Genomic DNA, 6,515 nt, shown 5'->3' with positions numbered 1-6,515 from the left:
TTCAATAGATATAATACATAGATATATAAGAACTTTCGTTTAAATTAGAGCAAATAGTTTCACAGTATTTGGGCACCGAGTTGATGTAAGACATTAAATAGGAAGAATAAATTTATTTGTAAAATCTCAGCGAATTGAATTTGAAGTAAATCCAACGTTTCGCCTTGGTAATCTGATCCAAGCTTTTTCAAAGCTATTTATATTCAATAATTTTGATGTTTGATTATATTTCCTCGAAAAAGCTTGAACCAGATTGCCAGGCGAAACGTTGGATTTACTTAAGAATTCATTCCCTGAGATTTTACAAATATATTATTCCTATTTAATATAATACATAGAGTTGTAGGCAAAGATGGATAGTGGATAGCAGTGGAATCCAGAACGCGCGTTTCGTCCTATTTGGGACTCTTCAGCTGGATGTACCTACATCTCAGAGTTGATATTCACTCCGGGACTCGAACCCAGTACCTTTCGCTTCAAACGCCATCGCTTTATCCACTCGGCCACTGAGTCCTGATAGCGTCCTGGACTCCACTGTTAGCCACTATCCATCTTTGTTTATAATACCTGTTAATTAAGGCTATATCGAGGCAATACGCACAGTACGCAAATATGCTAATTAGATATTGACCAGTCGCAGTCCTAAACATTAATGGGAATATTCAAACAAACAATACTAAATGAATTTAATACATAGAGTTATTTCGTTTTCAACTATTTGTTTATAAAACGATAAGTTATTCTTCATCCTATATAATTTCCAAGCTTATAAACTAATATAGTAACAGATACTGACATTCATCTGATTGCTTAATTTACTAGTTTTTTTTAAATCCCTAACCCCCCTTGACGGAAATGTTACGGTCTGTTTTTTAAATATCAGTAATGATGTAATTCAAACACTTTACTTCTAACCGAAGTTTGTGCTGATGATGTCGTTCAAAAGAACGATGAAAGCTCCACGACCAAACCATCTACCACAGAAAACAAAACTCCATCAAAATCACCCATTTAAGCTACAAATCTTCTACACCATCTCATTTTTATTGTATATCATAAACACAGTACGTTTTATGTACTTCATATGTTCCTTTCATTATGCTATTACATCACTGGAAAAATTGAATTTACTTTTTATATAATGATGTTTTTCTGACTTTTTTTTTTCTATTAATTTGTTAATTAGAATCATTTGTGTATAGCTAACATATGATAGCTAAGATCGAAATGTACATACAATATTCTAGAAATTATCTGCATAATTCAAATTATGACAACCGACATCAAGGGGTTATGAACTAATTGTTTAGATTAATTTACAAATGAAATCAATATAAATTTGAGAACTATAAGTACCTAGTTGATGTTTATATTTTACTTTTCATTTCAAAGAAAATGTTTATTGCAAACTATAATCAAGATAATCAATAAATCGATTCTTCATCTTAAAATTAAATGTTATGAAATTATCAATGGTCAACCTGTATTAAAAAAGAACACGAATGGGGACAATCGATTATATATTGGACACGAGAAATACAGACTATCTCATTAAAATCCAACAACCATACAGTAAACAGTTAATTTGCAAACTATCAAACAATTGTCTCAATCTTGACTATACTTTCTGCAAATATCAGTCTATAGTCTCTGATTATTATGGTTCATATATTTTCATACCAATTGCGTCCCATTCCTGTTCTGTTCTTATCAATCTTCTACTGAAATTCATTCAATGCCTGACCATTGTTATATACTACTTTAGTGGATGTAAGTAGTTCACACCGCAAAACCCATTTATTTTTCTCTCCAATTGATTATTTTATTTAACAAACAGATATAGAGAAATTATACTTCAAAGAGAATTTCAGGTTAACATAATGATAAATTGTTTTCCAATTTTTTTTGTTTCTTTTTTGAAAAAAAAGCCGCAAATTAACTAACTAGCTTAACATTACCTTTTTTTTCTTATATAAAGGACTTTTATATCTATACAGTTTTCTTAATAAATGATTCTCTATGAAACTCTTATGATTAGATTGTTGTGTTCGAGATTTGTATATCTTAATAGAGTATTTTGAAAAGTGAATAACTGTATCCTTAATTGTTATATAGTCATTATGAGAATTATTTATAATACAATAATGTTGATACTCCCCTTTCAAATAATTCTATAACAAAATGAGATCGTTCAAATTATTTATATCGTTAGTGGTAATTGTTACACTCTGTTAACTAGAACTAATGTACTGTGAATTGTCAGAACTAATTTCTTTAAGAAATAGGTTAATTGAAAGGGTTTATTACTAGAATAATAATAATATACCAAGAATAAGTGAATAGTTAATTAGTAACATAACTGAGATATTTGATAAATGTAATCTAACAAGATCATGTATTATTAATTTGTTTTGAATCTTCATATAAATATTTTATATAGTTGAAATCATGAGTCAATTGAAGCTAGACCATCATGGAAAACCTGGAACTCCTTCAACCAGGTCTGTTGTGAGATATCAACTCACTGAAGACATTGGTGAATGGTTGCTCAATTTCGTGGATTGATTGAACATCATTGGATGCCGGTCAGCTAAGTGGTCTAGAAGTTAAGCGCTCACGCGCGAAACTGATAGGTCCTGGGTTGGAATCTCAAGAGGCGGGATCGTGGATACGCACTGCTGAGGAGTCCCACAATAGGACGAAGCGGTCATCCAGTGCTTCCAGGTTTTTCATGATGATCTAGCTTCAATCGACTCATGATTTCAAATATGAAAATACTGGAATCTTCACAAAACCCTCTTCTAACGTAAATATTTCTCCATCGATGTTAAACATATCAGATTTCAAACAGTTATTTTTGTTCATTTATAATTCAGTAGTAGGACTGATGCTTAGATTTATTTGCTATAAATCAAATAAATATTGTCTTCTATACTTTTTGATCTGTTTCGAAAGAAAATAATAATTAGAACTTCTACATTATTTTACTAAAATTAAAACCATTAGAGCTACAGCTGATATATTTTCAAGACATCGGTTAGAAGAAATTACTAGTTAATTACATAGGGATTCTTATCATTACTTCTGTAAAATTTGGAGTGTTCATTAAAAAGAAATCAAGATTTATACTTTTGATTTACAAATTACCTCATAAAACTGTTTTGAGTATTTTGAGTATTTTCGAGAGTATTGTCATTACAATTCGATAAGTCTACTTGAACTGTGAATCCTATATTTTAAGACAACTGTTGTGAAGCATAGGTTCAGAACATATTCCAGATCCATTTTATTCTATCTTGTTTTTCATGAGCTGCTTTTTAATAAGTATTTATTCATTTCCATTACTTTCATTACAAATTCACACTATTTTTCCTTTGATATACTGTTTATGAATTTATCTTGAAAGCTATGATGAAATTCGAATGGGTCTTGTTAGTTGAATTTCATTATTTCAAGCTTACATATTGATGCAAGTTATGTTTTAGTATCTAATAAGATAAATACTGATCTTCTGTTTACCTTCAGGAGGAAGCGCTGGAAGTGGATAGGACACACATTGAGGTGATCACCCAACTGCGTCACAAGACAAGCCCTCATATGGGATCCTGAAGGCCAAAGGAGAAGAGGAAGACCAAGGAACACATTACTCAGAGAAATGGAGACAGACATGAGAAGAATGAACAAAAATTGGATAGAATTAGAAAGGAAGGTCAAGGACAGAGTGGGTTGGAGAATATTGGTCGGTGGCCTATGCTCCATTGGGAGTAACAGGCGTAAGTAAGTAAGTAAGTAAGTAAGTAAAGTCTGTTCACCCTATCAGACATTAAAATAAACGAAGCTCATCAAACTTCGCTAATTTTTTATGTGGAAATGAAATACATGTAAAAAGGTTAAAGTATCTAAGTAACTTGATCCTAGTAAAGCATGTTAACTATATTAGTCGACAAGTTCCTTTAAACTATATAAATATGTTTTCAAAAATCAATCTGGTGCTTTATTATCATTCTACCCCACTTTTTTCATACAGACTTTAAATTTCAAAAAACCAAAAACTAAAGAATATGCAGCTGTTTTGATCAATTGTGGCGTGTGTTTATAATAAGAAATAAGCTTAACCTACTTATTCATAAATCAAGTTCTTGTTTATCAGATATACAATTATTTTCTATATTTATGAACAAATTTCTGAAACTATACTGAACTGAACCTAGGTTTCATTTCACTTGACACTCATTTGCAAGGTGAATACTTATTTTTGGTAGAAGTGATGTGTCTTAAAAAATTTAAAAATGATGTTAATAAGTAAAGATGGATAGTGGCTAGCAGTGGAATCCATGACGCACGTTTCGTCCTATTTGGGACTCGTTAGCTGGATGTACCTGCATCTCGGAGTTGATGTTCACTCTGGGACTGACCAGTTGCAATCCTAAACATCAATAGGGAGATTCAAACAAACAATACTAAGTGATGTTAATAAGTGGTAGTAAGGAACTTTACCTACTAAATATATGGGAAGTGGATGATAACCTGTAAACTTCTCATGTTCACTATGACTTGTATAGCTTTCTGTATAGATTTATAGATATTTTATGATAAGAACGTCGTTATGAATCTGTCATTTCTCCATAAATATATAGAAAGAACTAGAGGTTATTTCTACATCCATGGTTCCAAGAAACAGGATTTTCAGCATTCCAAGGAAAAATATGGTATTTACAAAATATATTAATTTACATAATTATGATTTACTTATCTCAATAAGTTACTACCTGTGGAAATGACAGAAATATTTGTTTCTTAAAGCTAGTTCAAAATATGAATTTTTTCAAAATAACTATTTATTTTTGGTACAATGAATACTGTCAACATTGATTTAAGTTTTTATATTATTTATCTAATGTTTGTAGTCATCTAAATAAGTGTCCAAAATAACGGTTAAACATTTTCATTGATTTAGTTAAGTTTAATAAAAGTTAGAAACGAAATCCAGTACTCCTGTCTCGTCTATTTCGGAATGGATCAATTGCATGTATCTGAATCTTAGTGTTAATATTAAATTAGTATTCGAATCCAGTACATTTTACCCCAAACATAAACGTATTATTCCCTGTACTATCAAGTTTAGAGGACTAATGGCTTATACAACGGGTATGAATTCGATTCAAAGTGTTCCATTCAATATAGAAAGAGTAGATGCAACCCAATAGATAATATTATTAGAAATACATTTTATATCGTATCTCTAACTGAAAATATAGCATGGAAATTCTGTCGAATGAAATGATGTAACCAAAAAAAAGGATTATTTTAACATATTAGTTCAAATTTTAATAGTTGTGATGATGAGTCAATTCCTTCCAGGTTTTCCATGATGGTCTAGTTTCAATTGACTTATGATCTCAACTATTAAAATTACTAAAATCTCCACAAAAACCCAATCTGAAATCATTTCAAAATTAAACAACAGTTAATTTATAGTTTCCATAATTATTATGAAATGGGTACATTCACTGTTTGGATAGCAAATTATAATTTAATTGAATCAGAATCTTTTTAATGATGATATTATAAAGTTCAAACAACTTGTTCTCCATAGTAACGAATAAATTTAAAGCAAATATGTACTAAATATTGGTTACGTTTTATTGAAAATTAAACCACACTGAATAACATTACTTATTTTTAATATTAACTTTACGACTGATTAATCTTATGCTTATTTTGAACCCTGAATATTATAGTAATTTCAATAATTAAGATCATGGGTCAATTGAAGCTAGACCACAATGGAAAACCTGGAAACACTAGACGGCTGTTTCGTCCTATTGTGGGATTCCTCAACAGTGCGCATCCACGACCTCACCTCTTGAGATTCCAACCCAGGATCTATCAGTCTCGCGTGCGAGCGCTTAACCAATAGACCACTGAGCTGACCGGCATCCAACGATGTTAATGTCTAACTTTAACCGATTCACGAAATTGAGTGACATATCCACCATTGTCTTCATTGAGTTACTATCTCACAACAGACCTGGTTGAACTTCACTAGTCACTGTTTCTCACTAGAACTCCACGAATTACCTCTTGAAGCCAGTCACTAGTGGGATCGTGGATGCGCACTGCTGAGGAGTCCTACAATGAAACGAAACGGTCGTCCAGTTCTTCCAAGTTTTCCATGATGGTCTAGCTTCAATTCACTCATGATCTCAACCCTATAGAATTATACAATTAATTACTTTGCAATTCATCAAACAATTGTAATTAAATGTTATCATTAAAAAAAACCAAGATGTAATTAGAAAGAAAATTACATGTGTTACATAATAAATTTTGTTGTACAAATCAATTGTTTTTAGAATTCACTTATATAATTTCTCATGCAATTAATTCCCTTTATGAATTTAAATAAAGACAGAACAAATATTGATGCAGAATAATATGAATTCATTATATATTGTGGTTTCTCATCAGCTGCTTACAACCAAATATGCATTAGAGTTTTAGCATGTCAGTCG

The 6,515-nt window shown here is 31.0% G+C and overlaps 1 non-coding gene across 1 annotated transcript; it reads right to left on the bottom strand.

The window, feature by feature from the left end:
* Window positions 1–441: 441 nt before the first annotated feature.
* On the bottom strand, window positions 442–512 carry Smp_tRNA_02290_Pseudo_TTG.1.1. Its single transcript has one exon. It is a non-coding gene (tRNA).
* Between the last annotated feature and the right edge of the window lie 6,003 nt (window positions 513–6,515).

Source organism: Schistosoma mansoni, assembly GCF_000237925.1.
Source record: "Schistosoma mansoni, WGS project CABG00000000 data, supercontig 0049, strain Puerto Rico, whole genome shotgun sequence".
Classification (NCBI taxonomy): Eukaryota; Metazoa; Platyhelminthes; class Trematoda; order Strigeidida; family Schistosomatidae; genus Schistosoma; species Schistosoma mansoni.
Note: the sequence above shows the minus strand (reverse complement) of the source record. Positions and strands in the feature narration are given on the sequence as shown.